The sequence below is a fragment of the Musca autumnalis genome, unplaced genomic scaffold (assembly GCF_047663935.1).
Source record: "Musca autumnalis isolate F117 unplaced genomic scaffold, ASM4766393v1 scaffold_3, whole genome shotgun sequence".
NCBI classification, from domain to species: Eukaryota; Metazoa; Arthropoda; class Insecta; order Diptera; family Muscidae; genus Musca; species Musca autumnalis.
Window position 1 is genome coordinate 17,607,447 of NW_027411866.1, and position 15,931 is coordinate 17,623,377.

Genomic DNA, 15,931 nt, shown 5'->3' on the forward strand with positions numbered 1-15,931 from the left:
TTCATAAAATCATAAAACAAATTTTATTTTCATTACGTGCAATCGCCACCTGTTATGCACTTCCGTTATTGCAAGGGTCACAAGAAAGACAGTAATACAGTGGATTGTTATTAGGGTCGTTAACCTTTCTAACCTCGTTCATTCTCATCATTTTTATGAGCTGCTTTGCAAAAATATGTTCACTTATTTGTTATGGTGTTCTTTTTACATTTTAGCAGCTATGAATATTGAATTGGCCCTATATGCAGGAACAAAACCAAGAATTGCTATAAAAGTGACATGAAGTTGTAATTGGGTGTTAAGACATCGTTCATTTATTTTGAACATATGGTGAAAACACGTGAAATTTATGGCAATATTTTTAATTATCATCAATAAAAATAAACCTCAATACCCTAAGCTTCCAATAATTATGCTGTTGAGTGAAATGGAGGTTATAAAAGAAACTTTGTTCTCATTCTGCAAGCGCCTCGGTAACTTGCGATAATTCAACCGACATCAAATCACTGTCAAGGGAATCTCCATTACTCGACGTTTCAATCGCTTTTGTCTTCCATTTTCTCACTACAGCGGACCACAATTGTGGATTTTTAAAGATTTTTTCACAATGAGACGAACATAAATGGAAGTTTGTTCGATTTTTAATATCACATACAACACCAACAGAAATGGCTACTAATGCCACGATCAGCATAAGTCAGGAAAGGAAAGGAGTAATATGTAGATACAACGCTTATTACTGTAGCTTAGTCTCCCTAAACACAAAAACATTTTATGCTCCCCTGCCTATAGCTAAAATAATTTTATTGAGGCTTATTATTGATAACAACATCTTCCAAATGTCCCATACAAAAATAAATCACACGCAGCCTGTCCCATCCTACAATCTCAAATATCAACAAAAAATCCATGGAAATTTATTGCAAATTTAATGGAATTCCCTTTGAATTATTTTATATAACTCAGCAAAACTTGAAGGAGGGGGTTCCATGCGATGACGTGATTTCATGGTATCTTTTGCATTGGTTCAAACGAAGTGGTGTAAATCCGATCCTGTTTTTGAGGCAAAAATTAATAATAGCGGAATTATAGGATTTATAAATTTTTAAATTATTTATGTGTAAAAGTGAGATAAAACAAAGATTTCTACAGATAAATTCGGATATAACGAACAACTACGCATATAACGAACAAAGCTATTTCTTCCAATGTCATTGTCATTAGTTTTTTCATACACAACAAACTGTTGAAAACAACTACGGTAGTAAGTAACAAAAATTTTGTCCCCGCGAGTAGATTTTCAAACGAATTGTTATTAAAATTTTGCATATATTTTGAATATACTTAAAAAAATACGAGTTTAATACTCCTTTAGACCGTATCAAGGATTATTATGTAAAAAAGAGATCAAATACAGCTTACTACTGCCGCACTGTTTATAGAAACCACGGATATAACGAACAATTTGTCGCAATGATATTGTAAACAACAATATTTTTAAATGGTTTTATTTAGCTCACCCCGTTTGTTTTATTATTTATTCTTGGGTCAAATTTAGTAATTCAAATTTGACCCTCTTCCTGTCAACCGATTAATCTGAAATTTTGTATACACTTTGGATTTTGGTGACAATACAATTATGTTTATTCATTATCATTATAAATTCAAGATGGCCGCCGCTACAAAATGGCGGATAACGTAGGTTTTATTAATCCCATCAACATGGGTATCAAATTAAAGGTCTCAATAAGTAGAATACAATTTACTATGCAACATTGAAATCTAAGATGGCCGCCGCCGCTACCAAATGGCGTTTTGAAAGTGCTCAACCAAAATGGCGGATAACTTAGGTTTTATTAATCCCATCAACATAGGTATCAAATGAAAGGTCTCAACAAGTAGAATACAATTTACTACGCAACATTGAAATCTAAGATGGCCGCCGCCGCTACCAAATGGCTAATAACAATTTTTTATCAATCCCACCAATATGGGTATCAAATAAAAGGGGTTCACAAGAAGAATACAGAGCACTATACAACCTCAATATTTAAGATGGGCGCAGCCACTAAATGGCGTATAATTAAGATTTAAATTTAGAAATTGAATCTGTAATTTAGGTATCTGATTAATCCAGCCTGAATCCACCACCCAAGTCAAGATTTTTTATCGTGTTGAGGACTGTGTGGCGTTAGGGTGACAAAAAATTATACGTCGTTAGCGGTACACCATCCAAGTAAGGGGAAAGGTCAAAACGCGCCGAGAACTGTATGACATTAGGGTGGATAAAAATGATATGTCGTTAGCGTTTTCCCCTCAAGACTCAGGCGCATTTTGTTGTACATAGCCTTGCCCCTTTATTGAACCTGGGGGGGGGGGGCGACCATTACTCGTGGGAACAAAATGGTAAAAAAAATATAAAAAAATACAAACACAAATAAAACAGAAACTGCAACTGCAACACAACGTAAACGAAGGCTTCAAAAAGCGAAAGATAATTATAAAGCAAAACGAGCTAAAGAAAGTGAAGGTGATAGAAATAGTCGATTACAGAAACGACGGGAACAATTAGCGTCAAAAACACCTGAGCAATATGAGGCCAGGTTAAAAAAGCAACGTCAGCGATATACACAAATGACGGCGTCAGAAACGCCTGAAGAATATGAAGCCAGCTTAACAAAGCAACGTGAGCGATACACACAGATGATAGCGTCAGAAACACCTGAAGAATATGAAGCCAGGTTAACGAAACAACGGGAGCGATACACACAGATGTGTGTTGCCTTTAATACTATCATGGGCTTCTTCAATACATAAAATGCAGGACAGCACTGTGGATCACGCAGTCGTATACTTAGGTGCGAAACTGTTTGAAGAAAGTCAAGCCTACGTGGCTCTTAGTATAGTAAGATCTTTGCAGGGACTACGTATAGAGGAGTGGGACTGCAATAAACTAACGGGCAAGAAACCTTGCAATAATGAAGCACTAAATGAATTAAACAGAATGCGATATAAAAACTAGAAAATAAAAATAGGTAAAAAAAACTTTTTAAGTTAAACGGTTTTATGTTAAACATACATTGCAATGTTTAAGATAAATGTACTAAAAACCAAAAAATAATAAATTAGATACAGTCATGGGAATTATAAACATATGCATAGACTAGACTAAAATAAAACCGTGGGGCACGTCAATTGTCTACAAATTATCGATTTAATGTGCGATAGAAGAATCGTTTAATTCGTCGTTAGGCAGTTGGCCCGCAGACGGTGAGGAAATTACTTACTATTTTCTTGCTCATGGAAATTCCAATAGTTATACACTCCATGTAAATAAAAGAGATGTTTCAACTAGTTTATCGTTGGACATTCACACTGCTGGCTGGCGAGGAATCGTTTCACTGCTCGTAGTTTGTCTTTAATCGACAAAGTACTACTCGCTCACCACTATGAAACCCTAAAACTCGCTTATAATCGAGCTTGCTAGCTTGTTTCCACATTCTACCCCTACTTATCACACGTCCATCGTTGTCGGTTGAACAACTGCCTAATTATAGTGTAACATTACAAAACAAACAGTTTAATCAACGATTGTAGACAATTGACTTGCCCCACGGTTTTATTTTAGTCTAATCTATGCATATGTTTATAATTCCCACGACTGTATCTATTTTATTATTTTTTGGTTTTTAGTACATTTATCTTAAACATTGCAATGTATGTTTAACATAAAACCGTTAAACTTAAAAAGTTTTTTCCTATTTTTATTTGAGTGTTGCCTTCGTCTATATTTTTTGAAAATAGCCTCTTCTTTTAACTTTCTTAAACTGGTTGAATTTTGTAAATTGGATCCATCGTTGAGAAGTTATAAATGGTTTTAAAAAAGCCAAACAATTAAAAGCAATCATACGAACTGTGGCACCAATTTTAAAGCCCTTATAACTCCCAAAATATGACTACGATTTTTAAAACGAAACTATTTTTTGAAAGCTGATCGGATCTCTGATGAAATGAATGAAAAATTAAATGATGACAATTTGTCTAACTGTTCTTTAAAATGTTTGCGACAGTCTACGCGTAAGTAGTATGTCAGTCGGGACACAAAATGTTTTAGAACATACCAAAGTTATCGAGTATCACTAGTTTAATTAATGTAAATTGTTTTTGTCTATTGGCGGTTTATCATTTTCAAGATTAACTCGTTTCATAGCTTCCTGAAACTGGTTTAATTTTGAAGCACGGATCCAACCCAATAATTAATAACAATCATACGCACTATTGCCCAATATTAAAATCCTTATAACTTCCACCCTATGGTCTCGATTTTTAATACCAAGCCAGTTTTGGAAAGATAAGCAGTTGTCTGACAAATAAACAAATATTTTCCCAAATAAATATTCCTTTTTCCGTTTATTATACCCTACACCACACTGTGGTAAGGGGTATTATGTGTTAGTGCATTTGTATCTAACATGCATAAGGAAAAGAGATAGACCCATAGTTCCTTCTAGGGATATGCATAGAATCATTTTCTGAGTCGATTTATGCATGTCCGTCCGTCCGTTCGCAACGTACAGGACGCCTTTGTTGTCTGATTTGGCTGAAAATTGGGCCAGATAATTTTTTTTAGCCGTAGGAAGAACGCTATTGCTTTTGGTGAAAATCGGTTCAGATTTGGATATAGCTCTCATATATATTTTCGGCCGATTTGGGGTATTTGATTCACCAAATACGCTATATCTGTCTAATTTTGATAAAATTTGGAATTTATGACGGAATTAGGTCTATAAATAAATGTACCGAATTATATCGAAATCGGTTCAGATTTGGATTTAGCTCCCACATATATATTTGCGGCCGATTTGACGTATTTGCTGCACCAAACACGCTATATACCACCGATTTTGATGAAATTTGGCATGTGTGACTGTATTCGGTCTAGAAATAAATGTGCCGAATTATATCGAAATCGGTTCAGATTTGGATATAGCTCCCATATATATTTTCGGCCGATTTGGCGTATTTGCACCAAACACGCTATATACGTGCGATTTTAATGAAATGTTGAATGTGTAACTGAATTTGGTCTTAAAATAAATGTGCCAAACTACATCGAAATCGATTCAGATTTGGATATAGCTCCTATGTATATTTTCGCCCGATTTGTCCAATTTTGATGAAATTTGGAATGTGTGACGGAATTTTCTCTAGTAATGTACCATATTATATAGAAATCAGTTCAAATTGATATATATCTCCTATACTTTACATATTCACTGTTTTTTTTTTGGGGTCATTTCGTATTTTCCATTATTTTTATATCAACCAATCACACTGTGCGACAAAAAAATGACAAGGAAAATCGAGTAGATTATGAAAGTAGAGCTAAAAATATGAGACACGTGTATCGGCGTTTTTAAAGTTTTCGTCAGAAAGTAACCAAAATAGGCGGGGCAAATTACGCCCATTTTTAATTTCTTCGAAATATTCAAATTAAGATATCTTGGAATCCTTGCATTTCAGGTATATAGTTAAAAATTTATATATATTAGGATGAAATTATATGTTTTAATTTTGGACTGTTAATTTTACATAATTCCATACTGGATCAAAATCTAGCAAAATCCTTTACTTTTTGGGAATATTGTTAAAGAAAGAAATGTTCCAAAAGAAATTTCATTTTGAGTCTCTGAATAAAAGAAATCTGTAACCATAACGTATAACATTCTTAGCAGCCCTTGTTTTTGATGTAGGGTTTAGGGCCGTATTTTACAATTTTTAACCAGATTGTCGTTGTGATTAAAAAATATAAATATCTTATTGATGGTTTTTCGTTATAAATTCATACAGAAGATGTTGTGTTTTCAATTTAAATAGCTTTAAAAACATTTGTGGTGAATATATATTTCAAAAATATAGAAAACCCAGATCGGACCTGCCAAAATTGCTAATATAGTTAATACTTTTAACTTAAGTTACGTATTTAGTATAAGCCATTGGTTGCTTATATTGTATGTGAAAATACATTAGAGGTCTACGGCTATGGTCCAGTGAAAATATAAGTGTCATATAGGCTCTCACATGTACAATTTGGTGTGGTCCAAAAAACTACAATGATGGGACTCACTCCAACCTTGGTGGCATTTACGTAATTAACTATAGCAATTGACGTAAATAGCTGTATCATGAATGACCATAACGAACCCAGTTAGGATATAGTCCTTTGACACTTTTCACCTATAACCAAGTTTTTTATTACTTCCATGTATCAACTCGAAAAAAAGGAAAAAATTTTCATCAAAAAAATTGGGAAATATTTTCATGTTTTTCAGCAAAAGTGATCCCGATATTTTCATGCTATAAAATGTAAATAGACATTTCATTTCTTTGGTGACCCATTTGATGAAGAATATTTTTGTCTCTGACATTATCTCTCTAAAATTATGTTTTGTGGGACAATTTTGAATATACTCAGATGAAGTCCGACTTTAACCTTAAAACGTGTTTTCCATTTTTAGAGATTTCTGGCTATTAGACAAGAGTTGCAGATTTGGTGTATTCTGATACCTATAGTAAAATTTTATGGCGAACAATTTTGTAGAATATTTGCATTTGATACGATCACATTTCTAAGGAGTTTTTGAGAGATTTTCAAAAAAGGACATAAAAGACCCCCTTGATGAACCGCATGAGGGTTAAAATTTTTATCAAAAATATTCCCCACACCCTCCTCAGTAAAGTTGCCAAAGACACTATATACCTGAAATGCCAGGATTCCAAGATATCTTAATTCAAATATTTCGAAGAAATTAAAAATGGGCGGAACTTGCCCCGCTATTTCGGTTACTTTCCGGTTACTTTTTTAGCTGTACTTTCATAATGTACTCGGTTTTTCCAACATTTTGAAAAAAAATTGATTGTAATTTACATCAAATCTTTCCATTTTATAATAATATTGTTAATTAGCTTTTAATTATTTCACACACACTCCCAAGTATTCGTCTCTAAACGCAAGTGATGAACGGAAAACTGAGTGTGCTGTTCATGCAGAAAAACTACCTTTCTCGTTGCAAATAAAAACTCCTATAACATAAAATATGAATTTGCAGCCTCTGTGGGACTGTAAGTATTCTTTAGGGATTTGTGTATATTATTGAGCTCATAATATCCTTCTTCTTCATATTCACTACATGTCTTCATACACACTTCTTGTCATATGATGTTGACAAATGTCTCATGAGAAGTGTTTTCAAGAATAAAAGGAAATGACAAGCAGCATGTGTTGTTGCTTGAACTGTTTACACGTGTTTATATTAGAGAAAAGTTAACATTCATGAATTTAGTGTGGAAGAATATAGTGTTAAACTATTGACTGACTTTTTCCTTAAATGTTCTTCTTTCACATTTTTTCACCTGAAATACAGTAATATCAATGCATAAAATTTCTGCTAGTATTAGAAAATTAATCTGTCATACCACCCTAATAAATACCAACACTCTCTTTATATTAAACAACATCTGTTTCTTTAGTACAAATTCTTCTTCTCCCACACATATTTATGTGTCTGTAAGGGTCTTAATATGTCTTGCTATAGTACATACTAATAACACATCCATAAAAAATGTAGAACGAAAACAACACACGACGAAACATATTAAAACCAGTTGTGGTTTAATATGTAAATCTCAGTATAAGAGTATAACAGAACTGGTAAATTGCTCTTCCCCAGAGTACTTAGCAGACTCTCCCTCTCCCACACCTTACATCAAAACCCAGCAAAATTTGAATGAAGGTGTTCCATGCGATGACGTGATTTCATGCCATCGTTTGCATTGGTTCAAACGAAGTCGTGAAAGATCCGATCTTTTCATTAGCATTTGAATTACTACAAATGAAGTCGTGAAAGATCCGATCTTTTCATCAGCATTTGAACCCATTCAAAGGAAGTCGTAAAAGATCCGATATTTTCATCAGTATTTGAACCCATTCCATCGATGCAATAGAGATGAATTTTGTGTTTTTGTTTATACAAATTTTCTAAATACAGTAGAACTTCGATAATTCGTAATCCAAGGGACCGGCTATTTTCTACGAGTTATCGAGGATTTCGAATTAGCGGGGTTAAAATGCGAAGGAAATGGCTTCAAGGGACCGGCAGATTGTTACGAATTATCGGGGTACGAATTTTCGCGATTCTACTGTATATAAGATTAATTATTTAAATTGATGTTGTTGGAGACTCGAAACCACAACCAACGTTGTTAAAACTCTCGTCGTAATGATAATGTCATTGCAAAGGGTTGGTAAAAATGACATGCCAAAGCATTGGTGGAAATGACATGTCAAAACATTGGTGTAAATGATATGCTTTGGATCCAAAAATGGATAGCATCTTTTGGGGTCCACGCTCATATAAAATTCATCGATGAAGATGCTAAAAAGATGACATGCCAGATCACTTGCACCCATGATTGAATGACATCTTTGGCATCGAACATTTTGCTGGGAACCAAAACAATTTTTATCATGATGATAGCAGAAGGCCATTCCATTTATTCAAGATATAGTTGGTTACTATAGACATTAGCTCACATTTTCTCCCACTCTGAGCCTTTGTGTACTATTGTGTGTTAAACTACGAACTCAACTACAATTTTTTTTAAATGCGAATAATGAAGGAAGAGACCTTGTCTGTTCTTGCTGCAGTGAGTCATTGTGTACGGAATTTTGTGATTGTTTGATGCTACGTGAGTGTCTGTTAACTGTCTCCTTCTCCCTAGCCCTTACAACCATGTAAACTTTTGATTGTATTTAGCATAAATTGCAAAACATCTGAGTTTCCAAATAAACATGAAAGAGATTTAGGTTTATTTTTCTTCCTTATGCAGAGCACCGATTTTTTGTCTTCCTGTGTTATGCTATTGTAATGGGCTTGTTTTTGTTAGTCCACAGCATTTTCTTTGTCGTTGCAATATGTGCTTTGTTCGCTTGTGTTAAAAGTCATGCCATAATCCTTTTTATCATTTAAAGTTATTCATTGTTATTTTTGTCTCGTTTTCTATGAATAAATATGTCTCTGCATATCCATTGCTTTTGTTTTTATAATTGCGTGGCTGCTTGTTGCTTGAAATTGAGTTATATATTCTTGAGGGATATTAAGTATGCAATTTGATTTGTGCATGTCAAATGGAGATTTCGTAGAAGTTTCTGTTTCTGCTAATGTGTGGTAGGAGGGGAATGGAAACTGGTTTAAATGACAATAAAGCTAAACCACGTTTAGTGATGAAGGACCGTTTGAAAATATTTTTAAAAATCCACGTTTAGTGATGATGGACCGTCCTTTGGAAAATATTTTTAAAAAATCCACGCCTAGTGATGATGGTCTCTTAAAAAAATATTTTTAAAAAATCCACGCCTAGTGATGATGGTCTCTTAAAAAAATATTTTTAAAAAATCCACGCCTAGTGATGATGGTCTCTTAAAAAAAATATTTTTAAAAAATCCAAGCCCAGTGATGATGGTCCTTTGAAAAATATTTTTAAAAAATCCACGCCTAGTGATGATGGTCTCTTAAAAAAATATTTTTAAAAAATCCACGCCTAGTGATGATGGTCTCTTAAAAAAATATTTTTAAAAAATCCACGCATAGTGATGATGGTCTCTTAAAAAATATTTTTAAAAAATCCAAGCCCAGTGATGATGGTCCTTTGAAAAATATTTTTAAAAAATCCACGCCTAGTGATGATGGTCTCTTAAAAAAATATTTTTAAAAAATACACGCCTAGTGATGATGGTCCTTTGAAAAATATTTTTAAAAAATCCACGCCTAGTGATGATGGTCCTTTGAAAAATATTTTTAAAAAATCCACGCCTAGTGATGATGTTCCTTTGAAAAATATTTTTAAAAAATCCACGCCTAGTGATGATGTTCCTTTGAAAAATATTTTTAAAAAATCCACGCCTAGTGATGATGGTCCTTTGAAAAATATTTTTAAAAAATCCACGCCTAGTGATGATGGTCCTTTGAAAAATATTTTTAAAAAATCCACGCCTAGTGATGATGGTCCTTTGAAAAATATTTTTAAAAAATCCACGCCTAGTGATGATGGTCCTTTGAAAAATATTTTTAAAAAATCCACGCCTAGTGATGATGGTCCTTTGAAAAATATTTTTAAAAAATCCACGCCTAGTGATGATGGTCCTTTGAAAAATATTTTTAAAAAATCCACGCATAGTGATGATGGTCCTTTGAAAAATATTTTTAAAAAATCCACGCCTAGTGATGTTGGTCCTTTGAAAAATATTTTTAAAAAATCCACGCCTAGTGATGTTGGTCCTTTGAAAAATATTTTTAAAAAATCCACGCCTAGTGACGTTGGTCCTTTGAAAAATATTTTTAAAAAATCCACGCCTAGTGATGATAGTCCTTCGAAGAGTACTTTTAAAAAATCCACGCCTAGTTGTGTTGGTCCTTTGAAAAATATTTTTAAAAAATCCACGCCTAGTGATGATGGTCCTTTGAAAAATATTTTTAAAAAATCCACGCCTAGTGATGATGGTCCTATGAAAAATATTTTTAAAAAATCCACGCCTAGTGATGATGGTCCTTAGAAAAATATCCACGTTTAGTGATCATTGACCTTTGGAAAATATTTTTAAAAAAATCCACGCCTAGTGATGATGGTCCTTTGAAAAATATCCACGTTTAGTGATGATTGACCTTTGGAAAATATTTTTAAAAAATCCACGCCTAGTGATGATGGTCCTTTGAAAAATATCCACGTTTAGTGATGATTGACCTTTGGAAAATATTTTTAAAACATCCACGCCTAGTGATGATAGTCCTTCTAACAGTACTTTTAAAAAATCCACGACTAGTTAAGTTGGTCCTTTGAAAAATACTTTTAAAAAATCCACGCCTAGTGATGATAGTCCTTCGAAAAGTTCTTTTAAAAAATCCACGACTAGTTAAGTTGGTCCTTCAAAAAGTACTTTTAAAAAATCCACGACTAGTTAAGTTGGTCCTTTGAAAAATATTTTTAAAAAATTCACGCCTAGTGATGATAGTCCTTCTAAGAGTACTTTTTAAAAATCCACGCCTAGTTAAGTTGGTCCTTTGAAAAATATTTTTAAAAAATCCACGCCTAGTGATGATAGTCCTTCTAAGAGTACTTTTTAAAAAATCCACGCCTAGTGATGATAGTCCTTCTAAGAGTACTTTTTAAAAATCCACGCCTAGTTAAGTTGGTCCTTTGAAAAATATTTTTAAAAAATCCACGCCTAGTGATGATAGTCCTTCTAAGAGTACTTTTTAAAAAATCCACGCCTAGTGATGATAGTCCTTCTAAGAGTACTTTTTAAAAAATCCACGCCTAGTGATGATAGTCCTTCTAAGAGTACTTTTTAAAAATCCACGCCTAGTTAAGTTGGTCCTTTGAAAAATATTTTTTAAAAATCCAGGCCTAGTGAAGTTGGTCCTTTGAAAAATATTTTTAAAAAATCTACGCCTAGCGATGATGGTCCTTTGAAAAATATTTTTAAAAAATCCAGGCCTAATGAAGTTGGTCCTTTGAAAAATATTTTTAAAAATCCACGCCTAGTTATGTTGGTCCTTTGAAAAATATTTTTAAAAAATCCACGCCTAGTGATGGTAGTTCTTCGAAGAGTACTTTTAAAAAATCCACGCCTAGTTATGTTGGTCCTTTGAAAAATATTTTTAAAAAATCCACGCCTAGTTATGTTGGTCCTTTGAAAAATATTTTTAAAAAATCCACGCCTAGTTATGTTGGTCCTTTGAAAAATATTTTTAAAAAATCCACGCCTAGTGATGATGGGCTCTTAAAAAAATATTTTTAAAAAATCCACGCCTAGTGATGATGGTCTCTTAAAAAAATATTTTTAAAAAATCCACGCATAGTGATGATGGTCTCTTAAAAAATATTTTTACAAAATCCAAGCCCAGTGATGATGGTCCTTTGAAAAATATTTTTAAAAAATCCACGCCTAGTGATGATGGTCTCTTAAAAAAATATTTTTAAAAAATACACGCCTAGTGATGATGGTCCTTTGAAAAATATTTTTAAAAAATCCACGCCTAGTGATGATGGTCCTTTGAAAAATATTTTTAAAAAATCCACGCCTAGTGATGATGTTCCTTTGAAAAATATTTTTAAAAAATCCACGCCTAGTGATGATGGTCCTTTGAAAAATATTTTTAAATAATCCACGCCTAGTGATGATGGTCCTTTGAAAAATATTTTTAAATAATCCACGCCTAGTGATGATGGTCCTTTGAAAAATATTTTTAAAAAATCCACGCCTAGTGATGATGGTCCTTTGAAAAATATTTTTAAAAAATCCACGCCTAGTGATGATGGTCCTTTGAAAAATATTTTTAAAAAATCCACGCATAGTGATGATGGTCCTTTGAAAAATATTTTTAAAAAATCCACGCCTAGTGATGTTGGTCCTTTGAAAAATATTTTTAAAAAATCCACGCCTAGTGATGATGGTCTCTTAAAAAAATATTTTTAAAAAATCCACGCCTAGTGATGATGGTCCTTTGAAAAATATTTTTAAAAAATCCACGCCTAGTGATGATGGTCCTTTGAAAAATATTTTTAAAAAATCCAAGCCCAGTGATGATGGTCCTTTGAAAAATATTTTTAAAAAATCCACGCCTAGTGATGATGGTCTCTTAAAAAAATATTTTTAAAAAATACACGCCTAGTGATGATGGTCCTTTGAAAAATATTTTTAAAAAATCCACGCCTAGTGATGATGGTCCTTTGAAAAATATTTTTAAAAAATCCACGCCTAGTGATGATGGTCTCTTAAAAAAATATTTTTAAAAAATACACGCCTAGTGATGATGGTCCTTTGAAAAATATTTTTAAAAAATCCACGCCTAGTGATGATGGTCCTTTGAAAAATATTTTTAAAAAATCCACGCCTAGTGATGATGTTCCTTTGAAAAATATTTTTAAAAAATCCACGCCTAGTGATGATGGTCCTTTGAAAAATATTTTTAAATAATCCACGCCTAGTGATGATGGTCCTTTGAAAAATATTTTTAAATAATCCACGCCTAGTGATGATGGTCCTTTGAAAAATATTTTTAAAAAATCCACGCCTAGTGATGATGGTCCTTTGAAAAATATTTTTAAAAAATCCACGCCTAGTGATGATGGTCCTTTGAAAAATATTTTTAAAAAATCCACGCATAGTGATGATGGTCCTTTGAAAAATATTTTTAAAAAATCCACGCCTAGTGATGTTGGTCCTTTGAAAAATATTTTTAAAAAATCCACGCCTAGTGATGTTGGTCCTTTGAAAAATATTTTTAAAAAATCCACGCCTAGTGACGTTGGTCCTTTGAAAAATATTTTTAAAAAATCCACGCCTAGTGATGATAGTCCTTCGAAGAGTACTTTTAAAAAATCCACGCCTAGTTATGTTGGTCCTTTGAAAAATATTTTTAAAAAATCCACGCCTAGTGATGTTGGTCCTTTGAAAAATATTTTTAAAAAATCCACGCCTAGTGATGATGGTCCTTTGAAAAATATTTTTAAAAAATCCACGCCTAGTGATGATGGTCCTATGAAAAATATTTTTAAAAAATCCACGCCTAGTGATGATGGTCCTTTGAAAAATATCCACGTTTAGTGATCATTGACCTTTGGAAAATATTTTTAAAAAAATCCACGCCTAGTGATGATGGTCCTTTGAAAAATATCCACGTTTAGTGATGATTGACCTTTGGAAAATATTTTTAAAAAATCCACGCCTAGTGATGATGGTCCTTTGAAAAATATCCACGTTTAGTGATGATTGACCTTTGGAAAATATTTTTAAAACATCCACGCCTAGTGATGATAGTCCTTCTAACAGTACTTTTAAAAAATCCACGACTAGTTAAGTTGGTCCTTTGAAAAATACTTTTAAAAAATCCACGCCTAGTGATGATAGTCCTTCGAAAAGTTCTTTTAAAAAATCCACGACTAGTTAAGTTGGTCCTTCAAAAAGTACTTTTAAAAAATCCACGACTAGTTAAGTTGGTCCTTTGAAAAATATTTTTAAAAAATTCACGCCTAGTGATGATAGTCCTTCTAAGAGTACTTTTTAAAAATCCACGCTTAGTTAAGTTGGTCCTTTGAAAAATATTTTTAAAAAATCCACGCCTAGTGATGATAGTCCTTCTAAGAGTACTTTTTAAAAAATCCACGCCTAGTGATGATAGTCCTTCTAAGAGTACTTTTTAAAAAATCCACGCCTAGTGATGATAGTCCTTCGAAAAGTTCTTTTAAAAAATCCACGACTAGTTAAGTTGGTCCTTCAAAAAGTACTTTTAAAAAATCCACGACTAGTTAAGTTGGTCCTTTGAAAAATATTTTTAAAAAATTCACGCCTAGTGATGATAGTCCTTCTAAGAGTACTTTTTAAAAATCCACGCTTAGTTAAGTTGGTCCTTTGAAAAATATTTTTAAAAAATCCACGCCTAGTGATGATAGTCCTTCTAAGAGTACTTTTAAAAAATCCAAGACTAGTTAAGTTGGTCCTTTGAAAAATATTTTTAAAAAATCCACGCCTAGTGATGATAGTCCTTCTAAGAGTACTTTTTAAAAAATCCACGCCTAGTGATGATAGTCCTTCTAAGAGTACTTTTTAAAAAATCCACGCCTAGTGATGATAGTCCTTCTAAGAGTACTTTTTAAAAAATCCACGCCTAGTGATGATAGTCCTTCTAAGAGTACTTTTTAAAAATCCACGCCTAGTTAAGTTGGTCCTTTGAAAAATATTTTTTAAAAATCCAGGCCTAGTGAAGTTGGTCCTTTGAAAAATATTTTTAAAAAATCTACGCCTAGCGATGATGGTCCTTTGAAAAATATTTTTAAAAAATCCAGGCCTAATGAAGTTGGTCCTTTCAAAAATATTTTTAAAAATCCACGCCTAGTTATGTTGGTCCTTTGAAAAATATTTTTAAAAAATCCACGCCTAGTGATGATAGTTCTTCGAAGAGTACTTTTAAAAAATCCACGCCTAGTTATGATGGTCCTTTGAAAAATATTTTTAAAAAATCCACGCCTAGTTATGTTGGTCCTTTGAAAAATATTTTTAAAAAATCCACGCCTAGTGATGATAGTTCTTCGAAGAGTACTTTTAAAAAATCCACGCCTAGTTATGTTGGTCCTTTGAAAAATATTTTTAAAAAATCCACGCCTAGTTATGTTGGTCCTTTGAAAAATATTTTTAAAAAATCCACGCCTAGTGATGATGGTCCTTTGAAAAATATCCACGTTTAGTGATGATTGACCTTTGGAAAATATTTTTAAAACATCCACGCCTAGTGATGATAGTCCTTCTAACAGTACTTTTAAAAAATCCACGACTAGTTAAGTTGGTCCTTTGAAAAATACTTTTAAAAAATCCACGCCTAGTGATGATAGTCCTTCGAAAAGTTCTTTTAAAAAATCCACGACTAGTTAAGTTGGTCCTTCAAAAAGTACTTTTAAAAAATCCACGACTAGTTAAGTTGGTCCTTTGAAAAATATTTTTAAAAAATTCACGCCTAATGATGATAGTCCTTCTAAGAGTACTTTTTAAAAATCCACGCCTAGTTAAGTTGGTCCTTTGAAAAATATTTTTAAAAAATCCACGCCTAGTGATGATAGTCCTTCTAAGAGTACTTTTAAAAAATCCAAGACTAGTTAAGTTGGTCCTTTGAAAAATATTTTTAAAAAATCCACGCCTAGTGATGATAGTCCTTCTAAGAGTACTTTTTAAAAAATCCACGCCTAGTGATGATAGTCCTTCTAAGAGTACTTTTTAAAAAATCCACGCCTAGTGATGATAGTCCTTCTAAGAGTACTTTTTAAAAAATCCACGCCTAGTGATGATAGTCCTTCTAAGAGTACTTTTTAAAAATCCACG